General features: G+C 44.3%; 1 long non-coding RNA gene across 1 annotated transcript in view; it reads right to left on the reverse strand.

Annotated features, from left to right (window-relative positions):
• Positions 1-8,349: 8,349 nt before the first annotated feature.
• Positions 8,350-20,349, reverse strand: part of LOC126162146 (uncharacterized) — a 172,125-nt gene continuing 160,125 nt past the window's right edge. Inside the window, exon 6 of the long non-coding RNA XR_007535027.1 lies at positions 8,350-8,729. This is a non-coding gene — a long non-coding RNA (uncharacterized LOC126162146). The remainder of the gene's footprint in view (positions 8,730-20,349) is intronic.

Raw genomic sequence — 20,349 nt, forward strand, 5'->3', positions numbered from 1 at the left:
TTCCCTTGCCGGTCTAGGAATGGTAGAACGATGGGTTCGATGACGGTTTGGATGTACCGTGCACTATTCAGTGTCCCCTCGACGATCACCAGTGGTGTACGGCCAGTGTAGGAGATCGCTCCCCACACCATGATGCCGGGTGTTGGCCCTGTGTGCCTCGGTTGTATGCAGTCCTGATTGTGGCGCTCACCTGCACGGCGCCAAACACGCATACGACCATCATTGGCACCAAGGCAGAAGCGACTCTCATCGCTGAAGACGACACGTCTCCATTCGTCCCTCCATTCACGCCTGTCGCGACACCACTGGAGGCGGGCTGCACGATGTTGGGGCGTGAGCGGAAGACGGCCTAACAGTGTGCGGGACCGTAGCCCAGCTTCATGGAGACGGTTGCGAATGGTCCTCGCCGATACCCCAGGAGCAACAGTGTCCCTAATTTGCTGGAAAGTGGCGGTGCGGTCCCCTACGGCACTGCGTAGGATCCTACGGTATTGGCGTGCATCCGTGCGTTGCTGCGGTCCGGTCCCAGGTCGACGGGCACGTGCACCTTCCGCCGACCACTGGCGACAACATCGATGTACTGTGGAGACCTCACGCCCCACGTGTTGAGCAATTCGGCGGTACGTCCACCTGGCCTCCCGCATGCCCACTATACGCCCTCGCTCAAAGTCCGTCAACTGCACATACGGTTCACGTCCACGCTGTCGCGGCATGCTACCAGTGTTAAAGACTGCGATGGAGCTCCGTATGCCACGGCAAACTGGCTGACACTGACGGCGGCGGTGCACAAATGCTGCGCAGCTAGCGCCATTCGACGGCCAACACCGCGGGTCCTGGTGTGTCTGCTGTGCCGTGCGTGTGATCATTGCTTGTACAGCCCTCTCGCAGTGTCCGGAGCAAGTATGGTGGGTCTGACACACCGGTGTCAATGTGTTCTTTTTTCCATTTCCAGGAGTGTATTCCCATTGCACCACGGAACAATGTCGCTGCTCAACTTAAAGAATTGTAAGATAACGGACTCATTGCGCCCATATCAACTAGTCAATGGTCAAGTCCACTGCTTTTGCTCCCCAAACCTTCCGGTCACATTCGCCTCTGTGTTGACTTTAAGTCTACAGTCAACCCACAAACTGTGATTGATACTTATCCATTGCCACGCCCAGAGGATCTCATGGACAAATTGGGTGGTGGACGCTACTTTTCAAAAATCGCTACTTTTCAAAAATTGATTTGCGCGATGCATATCTTCAAATACCGCTCGATGAAAAATCTCAAAACGTGTGTGTAGTAAATATTCATTTGGGCTTGTTTAAATATTTGTGTTTGCCCCTTGGCAGTGCTTCCGCACCCGCCATTTTCCAATAGTATTTGGAACAGCTGACTGCACAAGTGCCAAACTGTTCAAACTATTTGGATGCTTTAGTAGTAGCAGGTCATACACCTGAAGAACATATTGAAAATTTACATGTTTTGTTTTGTGTGCTATCTGAAGCAGAACTAAAGTGTAGGCTGGACAAGCGTGATTTTTTAAACTCTATGTTGCCGCGTCTTGGTCATGACATAAACAGTCAAGGTGTACATCCTCTTCGGTCGCATTTGATAGCCATACGCGATTTGCCAGTTCCTCGCAGTATCACAGAAATGCAGTTAGTTATAGGGAAAACGAACTATTATATTCGGTTCATACCGAATGCTCCACAAATCGCAGCTCCGTTGCATCGCTTTCATCGCAAGAATGTCTCCTTCATTTGGACTGATGAGTGCCAAGTAACTTTTTAAACACTTAAAGATGCATTGCTCAGTGATCGATGCATAGTTCACACTGATCCTGACAAACCAGTTGTATTGCAAGTTCACGCTTCCTCTTACGGAATCGGTGCAGTGTTTTCGCACAGAACTGGTGGTAAAGACAGGCCTATTGCTTTCGCATCAAAAGTGTTGTCCAAAGCTCAGTATAACTATTCACAAATTGAGGAAGAGGCATTGGCTACTGTGTATGGTGTCATCAAATTCCACAACTATCTGTATGGCAGGAAATTCTATTTTGTAACGGATCACAAGCGTTTGCAGTCTTTGTTTGACCCGACGAAACCAGTTTCCTGTACGAACTGGCTGGCTCTGAGCACTATGGGACTTAACATCTATGGTCATCAGTCCCCTAGAACTTAGAACTACTTAAAACCTAACTAACCTACGGACATCACACAACACCCAGTCATCACGAGGCAGAGAAAATCACTGACCCCACCGGGAATCGAACACGGGAACCCGGACGCGGGAAGCGAGAACGCTACCGCACGACCACGAGCTGCGGAGTACGAACTTGCCAAAAATTGCAACGAAGGGCTTTATTGCTGTCTCAATACCAGTAGGATATTGTGTATCGTCCGACAGCTCAACATGGTAATACGGACGCACTTTCACGTCTTCCGATTGGCCCTGATACAGACTTTGACGCCTCCGCTTCATCTTGTTGTCACATCGATGCTCAGGATTCTGAATTGCTTTAGTCTTTTCCGCTGAGCTATAGGCCATAGAAGCTGATCCAGATTTGAACGTTTTGCACATCTTGGCCTCACTCATTGAATAGCATAAAGGACTCTGTAGTGCGCCGATACTTTGCTCGGCGGCATAGCCTTACTGTACAGAAAGGTGTGATTCCTGTTCAAAATGTGAGTGGACAGTCACGTGTGTTGATCCCTAAAGCTTTGGAAAAGGAAGTGTTGCAGTTACTTCACCAAGGAAACTGGGGGATTGTTCGTACGAAGTTAGCGCTTCGACACTGTACTTGGCAGGGTTGTTGTTGTCTTCAGTCCTGAGACTGGTTTGATGCAGCTGTCCATGCTACTCTATCCTGTGCAAGCCTCTTTATCTCACAGTACCTACTGCAGCCTACATCCTTTTCAACCTGCTTAGTGTATTTATCTCTTGGTGTCCCTCTACGATTTTTATCCTCCACGCTGCCCTCCAATACTAAATTGGCGATCCCTTGATGCCTCAGAACATGTCCTACCAACCAATCCCTTCTTCTAGTCAAGTTGTGCTACAAACTTCTCTTCTCCCCAATCCTATTCAATACCTCCTCATTAGTTATGTGATCTACCCATCTAGTCTTCAGCATTCTTCTGTAGCACCACATTTCGAAAGATTCTATTCTCTTCTTGTCTGAACTATTTATCGTCCATGTTTCACTTCCATACATGGCTATACTCCATACAAATACTTTCAGAAACGACTTCCTGACACTTAAATCTATACTCGATGTTAACAAATTTCTCTTCTTCAGAAACGCTTTCCTTGCCATTGCCAGTCTACATTTGATATCCTCTCTACTTCGACCATCATCAGTTATTTTTCTCCCCAAATAGCAAAAACTCCTTTACTACTTTAAGTGTCTCATTTCTTAATCTAATTCCCTCAGCGTCACCCGACTTAATTCGACTACATTCCATTATCCTCGTTTTGCTTTTGTTGATGTTAATCTTATATCCTCCTTCCAAGACACTATCCATTCCGTTCAACTGCTCTTCGAAGTCCTTTGCTGTCCCTGACAGAATTACAATGTCATCGGCAAACCTCAAAGTTTTTATTACTTCTCCATGGATTTTAATACCTACTCCGAATTTTTCTTTTCTTTCCTTCACTGCTTGCTCAATGTAAAGATTGAATAACATTGGGGAAAGGCTACAACCCTGTCTCACTCCCTTCCCAACCACTGCTTCCCTTTCATGTCCCTCGACTCTTAGAACTGCCATCTGGTTTATGTACAAATTGTAAATAGCCTTTCGCTCCCTGTATTTTACCCCTGCCACCTTCAGAATTGGAAAGAGAGTATTCCAGTCAACATTGTCAAAAGCTTTCTCTAAGTCTACAAATGCTAGAAACGTAGGTTTGCCTTTCCTTGATCTAGCTTCGAAGATAAGTCGTAGGGTCAGTATTGCCTCACGTGTTCCAATATTTCAATGGAATCCAAACTGATCTTCTCCGAGGTCGGCTTCTACTAGTTTTTGCATTTGCCTGTAAAGAATTCGCGTTAGTATTTTGCAGCTGTGGCTTATTAAACTGATTGTTCGGTAATTTTCACATCTGTCAACACCTGCTTTCTTTGGAATTGGAATTGTTGTATTCTTCTTGAAGTCTGAGGGTATTTCACCTGTCTCATACATCTTGCTCACCAGATGGTAGAGTTTTGTCAGGACTGGCTCTTCCAAGGCTGTCAGTAGTTCTAATGGAATGTTGTCTACTCCCGGGGCCTTGTTTCGACTCAGATCTTTCAGTGTTCTGTCAAACTCTTCACGCAGTATCATATCTCCCATTTCATCTTCATCTACATCCTCTTCCATTTCCATAATATTGTCCTCAAGTACCTCGCCCTTGTATAGACCCTCTATATACTCCTTCCATCTTCCTGCTTTCCCTACTTTGCTTAGAACTGGGTTTCCATCTGAGCTCTTGATATTCATACAAGTCGTTCTCTTTTCGCCAAAGGTCTCTTTAATTTTCCTGTAGGCAGTATCTATATTACCTCTTACATTTGTCCTCTAGCTACCCCTGCTTAGCCAACTTGGCAGGGTATGGATGCCAAAATAGAACAGATGACGTCACAGTGTCACGCTTGTGCGGAAAATCAGTCCTCTCCGCCACAAAAAGTTCTCTGCTTGGCAAGTTTCCTTTTGTTGTGCCAATTAACCTGAGAACTTCACGTAGCACAATTCAGGTGTTGTCATCGATTTTTTGCTCCAAGGTTTACCTGAAGTAATAGTGTCAGACGATGGCCCTCAGTTCACGTCAAATGAATTTGAAACATTCTGTGAACGCAACAGCATACAGCATCTAACTAGTGCACCATTCCAATCACAGTGAAACGGCGAAGCCGAACGTTTTGTCAGAACCTTCGACCAGCAGATGGCCAAACTTCGCTCCGCACACACCAGAGATCGAACCTTGCAATTTTTTCTCGCCTCATATTGTTCGTACCCACGAGATGGCCCATCGCCAGCGGAATTGCTTCACGGCCGCCACCATCGACACTGCTCCACCCTCCTCAGCATCCGGCGCCCAAGGAAGGCCGCAAGTATCGCTTCGCGCCACATGATATTGTCTCTTACAGGGCGCCGCCATCGAAATCAACTTCGCTGTCATGTACACAATGATCTTTCAGTCTCTCTTCCCCAGATTCACAGCGTGGCCACAGCAGCTGCCAGGGGTGTCCCGGCACCGCGGGACGACCCCATGGAGTCGGAGCCTTCACCTCCTCTGCCATCTCTCATCCTACCGATGGAGCTGGACCCGCCCACACCGCATCAGGAGGTGAATGCGTACCCCTCTGGTCGTTTTGGGGGGGGGACGTTTCCACCAGTCCGGATGGCGGGCTACGGCCGGAAGCTTGACGTCCCCTGCAGCCACAGCTTCCGGCCCAGCATTTCGCCCACACTCCTGTCTCCCCCGCCGCGGTCGCACTCCCTACATGACGACGGTCCGTTGCTTTGTGGGGGGGGGGGGAGGGAGGAATGTTCCGGTATATCGACAAGCACTGGCACGAAGACGAAGAATGCAAGACCAGAGAAGGTAGTGAGACGGCATCAGCCAACTGCGCGCTGACCAGGACTTCACCATGATAGGAGCGTCATCTAGACGAAGTGAATGAATCAGCCAACTGCGCGCTGACCAGGACTTCACCACGATAGGAGCGTCATCTAGACGAAGTGAATGAGGGCCGTTCCAGCTAGCCTCGGCCGGACAGTATTCGGACTGTACCAGACCAGGACTCGCAGATCAGCACAGTACTAGGACAGCACTGTGCTAGTAAAGACATGTGATCCATGCCAATTGCTTACATGGACCTTGTATACAGTAAAGGACTTTGATTGTTTGCATGTTGCCCATCTCTTGCGAGACCATTGTTAATTCAAAGCCAAGTATTGTCTATCTTCTTTATTATAATAAAAACTACTAATGTGATTTGCTTGAATTGTTGTATAGCGTTCCGAGAATGCAGTCTCCTTTAGGCACCCTATACAAGACGAGTGGGCAGGACCCCCCAATGAAAATCATGAAAGAGTTGGTATATGTGGAAGATGCCTGGAATATGGACTAAAGAAATTTATGGTACAACTTGACTAAAAGAAGGGATCTGTTGTGGGACACATTCTGTGGAATCACGGAATCGTCAGTTGTTAATAAAAGGATGTGTAGGGGTAAAATACAGTAAGCAGGTTGAAGTGGATATAGGTTGCGGGAGATATACAGAGAGCAAGACGTTTGCACACTGTAAACTAGCGTGGATAGTTGCATGAAAGCAGACTTCGGACTGAAGACCACAACAACGTAATGAAGTACAATGAAAAAATGAAATGGTCGTATGGCATTATTGAGGGGGAGACACTGTTTGGGATTGTTTAACTGCCAGGTGCTAGTCTTTCGATTGAACCCCACTTGCATGACTAATGACAATGAGATGATTAGGACAATCCAAACACCCAGCCCCTTGGGAAGTAAATGTCAGAACGGCCAGTGCTCCACAATCTAGACACAACGACGCTAACACTTTGATATGAGTGGCTGATTGAAGTATATGATGCGAAGAATATGTAATTCAGTCCACTAATCTGCCTCGAGATGACTGGGTGTTTGTGCTGTCCTCATCATTTCATCATCATTCATGAAAGTGTCGAGTTTGGACTGAGCAAAGGTTGGGAATTTATACGGACGCTGATAACCGCGCTGTTGAGTGCCCCACAAGCCAATCATCATCATCATCATCATCATCATCAGTCCACTGGCCTGTTTGTACATGAACCCTAGTGGGGTATTCTGGAAGACAATCTGCGCAATTGACTCCCTCCTCCAAGGACATTTTCTGTATGAGCTATCTTCTTGGAGCACTCACTTTTGCGTATGTTCTGCAATTCTCTATATGACATCGAATACAAGGTGGACCAGTCTCTTTATGCGGATGTTCATTTTATGTCGTCCAAGATCTGGACGATTAACACAAACATGAGAACAATGTCTTAGGCACAGGGCAACATGCATTACAGCAGAGTTGGTTCGAGAATATTTCCCATACGAGTGACTTATCGTTTGACGCCTGTCTCCTCCCACCTCTCCTTTTCCCTCGCACAATTTCATCTGTCGCAGTTTTTGCTACTAAGTGTGATACGCACTGTCTGCAAATCTCGCACTTGGACGTCCTCTCAATTTGGTGCCCTAACCGGCTGCTACGAATTGTGGTATGAACTGTACAGAAATCTTACATTTGTTGTGCCTCTGGGGCCCCCCTCAACTTTGCACTGTAAGTGGCGGCTTGTGTAGCTTGGGCCTTAAAATGGTCCTGATTACACGGGTCAAATCCGCAAAAGTGAATTACGATGCTGAATTACCAATAAGCAGTCTTCTCTTGTCTGATTAAGCTGCCTTTCTGACAGTTCATTCTTTCGTCAGGTGAAAACTGAACTAGTGCATTTGCTTTCATTAATCATTTCTCGTATGAGAACTACAGTGGCGTTTTCTGGGCTTATGACTATTAATCCTTTGATTAGTGGCAAAATATCATTGCAGTCCTCATACAGAACAGACTCTAGCTCAGATAGAAACACTAGTTTATTTGTGACACATGCGGTCGGCAACATGTTTGGAGAAAGACAAGGCGGCTATGGTTACATGGATAGCAAAGAAATGAAAAGTACAGTGGATTTTTTTTATCTTATTTAATTGGCGTGGCATGATCATTTTACAACAAGGTCATATGAACATCTGATATATTCCAATAGATGGTTTGGAACAGTGCATGGCTTGGAAATATTCAAACATCACTATGTCTATGCTCGAATTACATTTACATAAAATGGAATGTTGAAAAACCTGAGAAATTGTTTCCGCATTGTCTGCAAGATTCGTGAGATGAAACCAAATCGGGCTCACTGTCCGATGAAGCGATGTGGCCCGCACACTAAAGGATCTGTCACCCTCCTTACTACAGTCAGCGTACCACCAGGCGCCCCTTATGGTGAGGTTGTGGTAAGAGGAATGGTCTAGTCGGAAATTTAATAGAGCGAACAACTGCCTCGAAAAAAGTGTCACTGAAGGTTTCAAATTGCCGAATCATTCAAAAGGAGGGCTACACGTGTTATGCCTAGTAATACTGCAGTAAGGGAAGACCGAGGACCAATTGGTCTCGGCCCTCAAAGGGCCCCCCAATTGGTCTTTGAGGCTCCATTTCATGTATGTGCAATACATGACCTGGAACCTCAAAGACCCATGGGGATATACATGGGCCCTTTGAGTTTGGCGACATGATGATGGTCCTGTACTGGTAGGATGCCTGTGTCCTGGTCACATGTATTATGATGCTAGAGGTGGAAGTTTCAGTGTTCAAGTATCCTGCCGTTACAGTGCAGATGAGAAGTAGTTTTGTCGTCTTGGTTTTTTTTTTGGGGTGATGATGGATCTGAGTGACAAGGTCTTTTAGGTTGCGGGCCCGCTCACCGACCGTCCCGGTTTGCAATCATCCAAGGAGTCTTTCCAGAGCTTTCTTGCATTGTGTGCATCTTCGGCATGGAGGAAGGATTATATGGTCTGGTGGAGCTCCAAGAGCCAAACTTTTCTTCATCTCGTAGCAGAGTTGGGTAGATGAAAATGTATCTTGTAAGAGTCTTGAAGTTGCTGCTTGGAATTGGTTTTTGACAGTTTCTTGAAGGACGAGAAGCAGTCTCGTTCTCATCTAGCCGCTGTAATGGAGAAAAAAGTGTGAAGTAGATACTTTCTACATATATTTCGATACTATGAGTTGAAAAAATCTATTTGTATTGTCACACTGTTCACAGTATCTTATAACACACATTTCTAGAGGAAAACATAAAAACCTGCTATTATCTTTGATTAATGATTAAGGACACGGCATTCACACTATAAATAATACGCGCTTAAAATCTTCAATGTAATTTTTCAATTCAAAGATACCAAGTAAGCAACAATCTGTAAGGTATATTATCCAGTACAGTGGCTGATAGTTTTATTTGCCAAAGAGTCGGATTAATTTGGCAGTTAAAGCTTAATAACATCAGGGGGACAAAGAAAATTATGTGTTGCTCAAATGTTTCGACTAATACTTCTCATATCCACAAAATTTTCCCTTGGCGTAAATGGTGTATGCTTTTCTGCCCTTAAGTTTGGATATCTCTCAATGAGTAGTCTCCTTTGGCAACTAAATGTTTGTGTTTCTTCCACCTGAACATATTTCACCTGGAATATCAGGCATCACTGGTGTGCTTCACAATGAAGGTGAAAACTTTCGTTCAAGTTGGGTCTCTAACTGTTAAGAATTTTTTGAGTGGTTTCATGCCAGCTGCAAATGTCATTTAGTGTTCATTCTGCTGCATTGTACGTTTTCAGTCCTGAGTATTCTTAAAGAATATGTTACAAGTTTTTTTAAAAATAACAATATTATTTGAAGTTATTGTTTGAAGTTAAAAGCAATGACTAAAAAGAACGCAAATTACCCCAGATCTGATTACTTCGTTCGTAGCTATTAAATCACAAAAAAATCTGAAATGCTTTGCCATCAGAAGTATTCAGACACCCAACAACTAACAAATGTATCGAGTACATATCGCACCTATCATCATTTACTTTTGTCGTTACCTTTAACTTGAATTAATAAGTGATGTATTGCAGAACTAATATTGTCTAGCTTCTTTTTAGTCTTTAACAGGTAAGTTACCTGAAAATATCACATGACCGAAATTGCTCAATAACACAGAAAATTACATAAATCCTGAAAACTGTATGAGGCATGGAATTTTTAAAAATAGATGAGGAAGGTGTTCTCCACATTTTCAACAGTTATTGTTATCTTAATAACCATCATAATCATCGCAGTCCATCTGACATCTTCTATAAACTTTTCAGTACTTTGCAGTCTTCAGTATTATAGTAACATATTGCTCTCTGAGATCCCATCTAACTTACTTTCATACATATCCCGCTAGTTTAATTTCCATCACAGTCACAATTACCTCTTCGATGCCATTATGTGTGTGTGTGTGTTTGTTATTACACTTCGCAACACACAATACATTATTAAAATTAACTAAGATAAAATTTGTTAATTTGGTGCCACTGAATTAGAAACTTCCGTTAAAATTCACACATTAGCTCTAGTTATCGAACTGCTGCCAGTACCTGCAATTACGCCTTCTTCATTAAATATCTAGCCCCTTCCGATGCTTTGCTGCATTGCCTAAACAGCCTGAGATCCTCATAGCATGATATCTTTAAGTAATCAAATACGTGTTACACCCGGAGTCATCACATGATCAGTAGCTCTCTGCTCCAGTATGTTTTTTTTTCAGTTTTTAAACATTATATGTGTTTATGTATAATGTTTCAAGCAAATATTTAGCTTCTTGTCAAATAATACCTCATTTATGATTTAAGTGAATCTTCTGATCAAAATTGTCTGTAAAACAGTATTTTCCTTCCAGCGATTTTTATTTATGCCATCTGTAGTTTCTTTAATTTTCAAGTATCGAATACACAGAAATGAAGAGTTTTATTGGTGAACGATTGTAATATATATTTGAACAGAAACATTCTGTTATTTTAAAATTGTATTTGTTCAGTTTCAGCCGATCGAGCTTAAGTGATTCACTTGTTAGTAAATCATACAACTAAGATGGACGTGTAACTCCTGAATTCTTGAAAATTAACTCCTAAGCGTTTGTCGTGGAATGCTACGCATTCCCGTAAGTAATTACTGAACAAGAAGACAGCATCCAGTTCTGTGTAATGAAACTGAGCACATACACTCTGAATGTTGAAGACAGTGCCTAGGCAGAAACGTGGAAGTGGTGAAATTTATCCGAATGTCCTTATAACCAAGCCTGAGACGCAATGACAGGGTGGATTTTTGTGCAGGAGATTGGCGCCTTCAAAGGTAAAGTTCTTGTCAGTTGAGTGAACGACAACCCTACCACAGGTGGCATTTATAAAGACTAAGTTTTCACGTCATTATGATTACACTCAACAGTCATCATGTGTGATGGAGACCAGCGACAGCCCCAAAGCAAACGGGTAGGAGAAAATGATATAGACGCACTGGTGTAAGCAACTCACTCGCAAAGCTCTTTCCCTGACTCATCTGTAACGGAGACATGTGCTATAAAACTTGTGGATGTCTTCTGGCCATCGTTGCGCCCCTGAAGCACCACTGTCGTTATATAATGGCTCATACACCAGCAGCTGGGACAGCAGCCCAGCTACAAAACCAGACTGCAGTCCATCGGCCAATGCCCTGCCAGCTCAGCAACGTCAGCAGAGACATGGTTTCTGCAGTCGGCACTTCCGTGTGTTAACAAGAGGGACATTACACGGGCTCCCGCCACACGACTGACTGACCTGCAGGTTACGGCATGCCAGGCCTGCTCCAGACGTTTTGACATGGCCTTGGTACGGAGCCTTCTGCGATAGTCAGCTTATGGAAGCAGAATTTAAAGCGCCACGACCAGCCCTGCACAGAATCCTCTCAGCTGGGCTGTACAATGACACACAGCCTGTGCCAGTCGTTGCTGCATCTACGACAGTCTCCGCCAGCCCGAGAATCAACGACCACTGCCTGAGTGTTCAATGCAGGCATGTGGGTGTCGCCTTGCTGCCGCACCGCGACCCAGCAGTCATCGGCTGTCATCCGCCACCATTCTGTAGTAGCCAGGCTGCCACTACCATCCACAAGGAACCACTGCATCGGAATGTCTGCACTGGCGTCCTGGGATCTGAGGACCGCCGCCAATCATCTGCAGTCTTTCTGTTTCGGACGTGTTGAACCATGACTGCATACATCAATAAAGTGTTCTATCATCTGTTAGTCTGGCGCGTTCACTCAATACATTGCCAATATCCAGCACAGAACCACTCACCCAATCTTATTCCGCAGAATGCCCATTATAATATTGATGTCAGAATGCTTGCTGGAACCTTGAAGAGGAGGTGCAGCAGCATTGGCGTTCAGCGCTAGTTTTCAAGTCACTGCCGGCAGCAAGTGTCTTATTTTGGGCCTGTCTCGTTGTGCTTGTCCTTTCCCTTCTATATGGGTATCCTATATGCTTGTGGTGGTGGTGCTGAGCGAAACGGCTGTCTCTGAGAAAGCAATAAACCAGGAAACAATTCAGCATCTGCTAAATGAAACTACAATCCTGGAAATTGAAATAAGAACACCGTGAATTCATTGTCCCAGGAAGGGGAAACTTTATTGACACATTCCTGGGGTCAGATACATCACATGATCACACTGACAGAACTACAGGCACATAGACACAGGCAACAGAGCATGCACAATGTCGGCACTAGTACAGTGTATATCCACCTTTCGCAGCAATGCAGGCTGCTATTCTCCCATGGAGACGATCGTAGAGATGCTGGATGTAGTCCTGTGGAACGGCTTGCCATGCCATTTCCACCTGGCGCCTCAGTTGGACCAGCGTTCGTGCTGGACGTGCAGACCGCGTGAGACGACGCTTCATCCAGTCCCAAACTTGCTCAATGGGGGACAGATCCGGAGATCTTGCTGGCCAGGGTAGTTGACTTACACCTTCTAGAGCACGTTGGGTGGCATGGGATACATGTGGAATTGTATTGTCCTGTTGGAACAGCAAGTTCCCTTGCCGGTCTAGGAAAGGTAGAACGATGGGTTCGATGACGGTTTGGATGTACCGTGCACTATTCAGTGTCCCCTCGACGATCACCAGTGGTGTACGGCCAGTGTAGGAGATCGCTCCCCACACCATGATGCCGGGTGTTGGCCCTGTGTGCCTCGGTCGTATGCAGTCCTGATTGTGGCGCTCACCTGCACGGCGTCAAACACGCATACGACCATCATTGGCACCAAGGCAGAAGCGACTCTCATCGCTGAAGACGACACGTCTCCATTCGTCCCTCCATTCACGCCTGTCGCGACACCACTGGAGGCGGGCTGCACGATGTTGGGGCGTGAGCGGAAGACGGCCTAACGGTGTGCGGGACCGTAGCCCAGCTTCATGGAGACGGTTGCGAATGGTCCTCGCCGATACCCCAGGAGCAACAGTGTCCCTAATTTGCTGGGAAGTGGCGGTGCGGTCCCCTACGGCACTGCGTAGGATCCTACGGTCTTGGCGTGCATCCGTGCGTCGCTGCGGTCCGGTCCCAGGTCGACGGGCACGTGCACCTTCCGCCGACCACTGGCGACAACATCGATGTACTGTGGAGACCTCACGCCCCACGTGTTGAGCAATTCGGCGGTACGTCCACCCGGCCTCCCGCATGCCCACTATACGCCCTCGCTCAAAGTCCGTCAACTGCACATACGGTTCACGTCCACGCTGTCGCGGCATGCTACCAGTGTTAAAGACTGCGATGGAGCTCCGTATGCCACGGCAAACTGGCTGACACTGACGGCGGCGGTGCACAAATGCTGCGCAGCTAGCGCCATTCGACGGCCAACACCGCGGTTCCTGGTGTGTCCGCTGTGCCGTGCGTGTGATCATTGCTTGTACAGCCCTCTCGCAGTGTCCGGAGCAAGTATGGTGGGTCTGACACACCGGTGTCAATGTGTTCTTTTTTCCATTTCCAGGAGTGTATATGGTTCCAAAGGCATTTCCAAGTCTACGATGTATGTATACAGACAGACTGCACGGACTACCCTAGAACGCCTCCCTCCTAATCCAAATTCCCATCTCTGTTGAGCACATTAATTGTCCTGTTGATGCTGCAATTAAGCAGTTTGCCACGAAGAATTGAATTGGCGCATAGAATTCTAGAATTCATCATTCAAGGAAGAGAACCACAATTGTAACTTTTTTTATCATAACATGGCATTGTCTTGTATATGTGTATAATCAGTTTAAATAAAACTTTCTTAAACTTTGCATGTGACTTGATTATTTTTTATACGGTAAAAGTAAAGGTAGCTCAAGATATCTTTAGCGCCCCCTCCTTGAGGTTTTTCTGTATCTTCCACTGGCTCATGCTTTCATTAACCATTGACTATTGAAATTCAGCACACCAGAGACAATAACAACAAACCAAGACACGAATTTTTGTCTGAATTGTTTAAGTAACTATGTTGACTACTCGCGTTAGGAAGTTATGAACTACTCCCTTCATCCACAAGCGAATTGTAGTACAGGGAGAGTTCATATGACACTGACGAGAAGCACACAGCAGGTGCAGTGACCCAGTTTCCCAGAAACTTGCCTCACTGGAAGACGAGATCCACAAAAAAATGGTTCAAATGGCTCTGAGCACTATGGGACTTAACATTTATGGTCATCAGCCACCTAGAACTTAGAACTACTTAAACCTAACTAACCTAAGGACATCACACAACACCCAGTCATCACGAGGCAGAGAAAATCCCTAACCCCGCCGGGAATCGAGCCCGGGAACCCGGGCGTGGAAAGCGAGAACGCTACCGCACGACCACGAGCTGCGGACGAGATCCACAGATACTCGACTGTTTTTGAACATTTACTACATAATATATGTGTGTTTGGTATTTTGAGGGGTTACAATCTTTTTCAATTCTCATATTCTTATATTTCATTCTTATATCAATTCTTATTCTTATATTTATTCTTCATGAAGATTTGGTTGATGCGTTCCTGTGAATGATACCGAACGTAGAAACATTCCGCACACAGAAATTCCGAACATATTGAGCATCGCATGAAGTCAAGTTCGCAACAGTGACATTTCTTCGTAAGAACCTCACTTGGGGAAAATACGTCGTTAACTTTACCGAAAATTTCATGCGTTGGCGATAATTTCCATTTACTGAAAACTGGCGCTTGCAGTTGATTACGAATCAAGATACACTACAGGAATTGCACCGAAAACAACTTCAAATAATTTTCACATTCATTTACTTTAATTTTTTTATGTATTCGTTCACTAGACATACGGTTAGAAGACAATAAAGATTACGTTATTTCAGTGTATAACGGAAAACAGTCATGTAATCTTCTGCAGACATTGGAAGATAAATGAAAAACAAAAATTGAAATGATAATCAGGTTTCGAGAATGGGGCGCGAAAATGTGAAGCTGCAACGCTAACCACTGCGCCGCCGTATCGGTTGGACTGTTCGCTCGCTAAAAGACACACAAATTACCTCAAAAACTTTGACCATCGTTTTCTCAGAAACAGTCTGCAGACAAGTAGAGACATATGTTCGCTTATTTTGACTACTCTTCCAATGAGCGAAGTTTCTGGGAAATCGGGCTATGGCACTTGCCGTGTTCTCCTCGTGAGTGAAATGCTAAGCTGTTATCTGAATAGTAGCCACGATAACTGGGACACATTATTACAGTACATCGTAAAATCGTACAATTCAAACATCCACGAAAACACGGGTTTTCGCGCTACAAGGTAAGTTTTTGGTCAGAAAATGCCCTCAGCTTTCGTCTTAGGTCATCCTACTCCAGGATAGGAATCGTCCTCTGTTCAAGACTTTACTAAAAGATTAAAAGGTATCTGGCATCAGGTGAAAAACATGAACACAAAGATTTTAGAAATACGTGAAAACACATTAAAAAAGCAAAATTACTTAAGTATCACGTCGGCCAGTGGATAAAAGTATCTAACCCTCGCATTCCAAAGAGAGAGAAAAAGTTCATTCCCCAGTACCAAGGACCCTATCAAATAGACGAAAAAACATCCCCACTTAATGTTAAAACACAAATTCTGACCCGAACCACAATTATTCGTATAAGTAGAATGCGCCCATTTTTAGGTGAAGCAGAAGCTTGCCTCAATTGCCAGCATCTCCTTGTGAAGGGGGAAGGGAACCAGTTAGGGAAAATAGAAGAAAGAAAAACAGAAATAAGCCACTGACGCAGAGTGAACCTAAGATTGTCCCAACACACCCATACACCTTAAGACCACGAGGTGAGCATACGAGCTGAATGTCTGTATTTACTTACTAGTTATTAGGTGTTATGGTTATGTCTATGTTTGTGTTATTTCTATGAGAAAGGTTCTTGAGGAACATTTGCGCGACAGAAAGTGAGTTGGTAGTAAGTGAGAATGAGTGACTATGTGTGTGATGCACCCTAAAGTTCCTCTTAACGTTTTTAGATAATTTATAACGGATGATTTACACGGCAATTTAGTCCTTAAAAAAAAGGTGAATTTGAGGACGCTTTTCGAATGTGAGAGGGACATTAAACTGGCAGGGCATTTCCCTAAAGTTCCTCTTAACATTTTTCGATAATTTATAACGGATGTTTCATACGGCAATTTAGTCCATAAAAAAAGGTGAATTTGAGGACGCTTTTCGAATGTGAGAGGGACATCAAACTGACAGGGAACTTCCTTTTCCTATAGGACATGGAAGAGGCATAACTCGGTACCAACATCGATAATAGTTACTGTCATCCGCTACGACCAAGGGCATTTTGGCAGTGCCCAGCACATAGAGCTATAAGGTCAGGGACTGCTAATGAATGGTACTCCATGTGACATTTCAGGCCCCACAGTCCATTTCCTGCAATATCGGAACCAAAACTCTAAACGCCAAATACTCGTTAATTTACCCACTGGGCCCCACTTTTAGAAATCCTGCCCAAGGAAAACCTTACTCCTAAACGCCACACTAGGCCCAACTCTTCTGGCTACCCTGCGCCAGATGTTAGCAGCACAAACTGGTCGCGTGGCGATGGAACATCTACGACCATATTAAGAAAACATCGGACCGAATGACACCACCAACTCATAACCATATGAACTAGCACATCAGCCATTTATGCACTTTTTATCATAATAAGTGTTGTGTAGTGTCATCTCAGACCTAGAGTTGCCTAAATCACGCTCTTGCCTCCCTTCAACCTGTGGACCCACAATTGTCATGATGGCACCAGTGAAGAAATGAGTTAACCACAGTGAGCAACAATAAGTTGTGTAAAAGACAGCGAAAAAGCAAAGACAGGCACAGAAACTCAGTGCTTCTGCACTGCAGGAGTGAGATACTGTAGGCCTGCCTACAGTAAAAAAAAAAAAAAAAAAAAAAAAAAAAAAAAAAAAAAAAAAAAAATTCCAACATTGATTCAGTGATATTATAGTTATAGGATACTACGTTTTTCTGTTTTGTGAAACGCAAAATTTTGTATTTCTGAACACTGAAAGCAAGTTGTCGATCTCTGTACTGCTCTGAAATATTATCAGTATCTGACTGCACATTTATGCAGCTTCTTCCAGGTAGTACTCCATTATAGATAACTGCATCATCTGCAGAAAGCCTGATTTTATTACGAATATTGTCTGCAAGGTCATTAATATAGGTCTACAACATGAACAGCAAGGGTACTAACACACTTCCCCGGGTCACATCTGAAGTTACTTCTACATCTCCATGCAAGATAACATGCTGTGTCCTCCCTACCAAAATGTCCTGAATTCAGTCACAAATTTCACTTGATACCCCACATGATCATACTTTTGACAATAAGCACAGATGTGGTACTGAGTGAAATGCTTTTCAGAAATCAAGAAATGCAGCATCTACCTGATTGCCTAGAGCTGATAGATGTGTGTCTGTGGTACAGTCAAACCAACAAAATAGGAATCCAGACAACCGAATTAATCTAAGGAGGGTGAAAACGTAATGCTCCAGACACCAGCAGCCGTGACAGCAGCCCAGCAACGAAATCAGTCCAAAGTCCTTTGACCAATGCCCTGCCATTTCAGCAGCGTCAACAGCAACACTGCTTCCACTGTCGGCAGTTCCATGGGTCGATAAGAGAAACATTACAGCACTCCTGCCACATGACTGGCGAACCTACCAGTTACATCATGACAGGCTATCTATCAATTCTACACCAAATGTTTCGACACAGCCTCAATACAGAGGCCTCCCACAACTGTCAGCACATGGAAACGTAATTTAGGCCACTAGGAGCAGCCCGTCACAGTATCATAAACCTGGGCCATCTGATTACACACCCTAGTCATCACCACATCTATGACACTGCCTCTGACTGTCCCACCTGGGCACATGGACGTTGCCTTGTTGGTACGCCACCACCCAGAAACCACTGACCACCATCTGCCAGCATGCAGCGGCATAACTTGGAGTTTCTTTTAAGAGTTTAAGATAATTTACAATGGATGTTTCATAGGGCAAACTAGCTCTACCTTCCACAGGGAATGCCTGCATTGACACATCAGCACTGGCATGCTGGAGTCCACAGATTGTCTCCCTTGGTCTGTAGTGTCTGTCTGTTTTGGATCTGCTCAACCATACCTGTTTGTGTCTGTCAAGAAAGTGTTCAATCAATCAATTCACTGCCTTCTTTACCAGCTCCATCACCAAACTGCAGCAGAGAACCACTTCCCCACACCTACCTTGCAGCACACTCTCACTGTTATATGCCATCATGCCAAACTCTCACCCTCCGAATGAGTGCCAGTTTCCAATGGCCGTTGAATTGGTGTGTCTGTGAAATCAGTCACAAACTTGTTCACAGTTGAAACTCATTTGAAGGTTGCCTTTTAAATTTTTACAGAGACAATGAAAGAAAAACATTTCTTTTTTAAATCATTTAATTTTTTTTTTCAAAATATTCACGATACAATTCATACATACACTTTCACATGCATTCAAATCTATTTGGTAACATATTTTCCACTCTGTCTTAGCTCCTGAAAAATCATCTTCTTAAGGAGATAAAAATCAAGGTCCAAGTATGTTCTGATTGACTTAAGGGAACAAAAGGCAGTTGTCATTTGACAAGACTGGTCAGCATGGACAGTGAAAGATTAATTCAGTGTTTTTCCCCCTCAGATAACTACCTCAGTCCCTGTGCGTTATATAAACTTGTTGCGATTGATTGTAGCATATACGGGGTCTTCAAAAAGTCTCTCCGCAGTGCCGTACGATTGCTAGCCGCGCGTGCCTGGGTTACTTCCCTTCAAGTGGACTCTCCCAACACTCCACTGTTTCGTTTATCTCAGTAAAAATGAATATTCAATCAATTAATAACTTGTATTTCACTGGGTTTCATGTCGGTATATTCACTGTGGCATACGGCAAGCATGGCTAACAATCATATGGCACTGTGGAGAGATTTTTTGAACACCCCGTAGTCTACACCATGTGATTTCAGTGAACTTAAAAGTGCTTCAGTCTTGTGTCTAACTGAACACTGGCTGCAGGAAGACATAATGAAAGTGGTATATCTTCCAAACTTCATACTAAGCAGTCACTTCTGCAGGAAAGAACAAAGTCGTGGTGGCTGTTGTATCTACATTGACAGTGATGTCACTTACACCCATTCAGTTCCCAGAAGATATTCCCAAATAAAGAGATCTGGAAATATCAAGACTTTAAGAATTAAATCAGTATAGAAAGGAGAAAATACAAAAATGCAGTAAGTGAAGCAGGCAAAAAGGACTACAAACGTCTCAAAAATGAGATCCACAGGAAGTGCAAAATGGCTAAGCAGGGATGGCTAGAGGACAAATGTAAGAATGTAGAGGCTTATCTCATGAGGGGTAAGATAGATACTGCCTACAGGAAAATTAGAGAGACTTTTGGAGAAGAGAGAACCACTTGCATGAATATCAAAAAGCTCAGATGGAAACCCAGTTCTAAGCAAAGAAGGGAAAGCAGAAAGGTGGAAGGAGTATATAGAGGGTCTATACAGGGGCAAAGTTCTTGAGGACAATATTATGGAAATGGAAGAGGAGGTAGATGAAGATGAAATGGGAGATATGATACTACGTGAGGAGTTTGGCAGAGCACTGAAAGACCTAAATCGAAACAAGGCCCTGGGTGTAGACAACATTCCATTAGAACTACTGACAGCCTTGGGAGAGCCAGTCCTGACGAAACTCCACCATCTGGTGAGCCAGATGTATGAGACAGGTGAAATTCCCTCAGACTTCAAGAAGAATATAATAATTACAATGCCAAAGAAGGCAGGTGTTGACAGATGTGAAAATTACCAAACTATCAGTTTAATAAGTCACAGCTGCAAAATACTAATGCGAATTCTTTACAGATGAATGGAAAAACTGGTGAAAGCCAACCTCGGGGAGGATCAGTTTGGATTCCGTAGAAATGTTGGAACACGTGAGGCAATACTGACCCTATGACTTATCTTAGAAGAAAGATTAAGGAAAGGCAAACCTATGTTTCTAGCACTTATAGACTTAGAGAAAGCTTTTGATAATGTTGACTGGAATACTCTCTTTCAAATTGTGAAGGTGGCAGGGGTAAAATACAGGGAGCAAAGGGCTGTTTACAATTTGTACAGAAACCAGATGGCAGTTCTAAGAGTCGAGGGACATGAAAGGGAAGCAGTGGTTGGGAAGGGAGTG

The sequence above is a fragment of the Schistocerca cancellata genome, chromosome 2, assembly GCF_023864275.1.
Source record: "Schistocerca cancellata isolate TAMUIC-IGC-003103 chromosome 2, iqSchCanc2.1, whole genome shotgun sequence".
Taxonomy (NCBI): domain Eukaryota; kingdom Metazoa; phylum Arthropoda; class Insecta; order Orthoptera; family Acrididae; genus Schistocerca; species Schistocerca cancellata.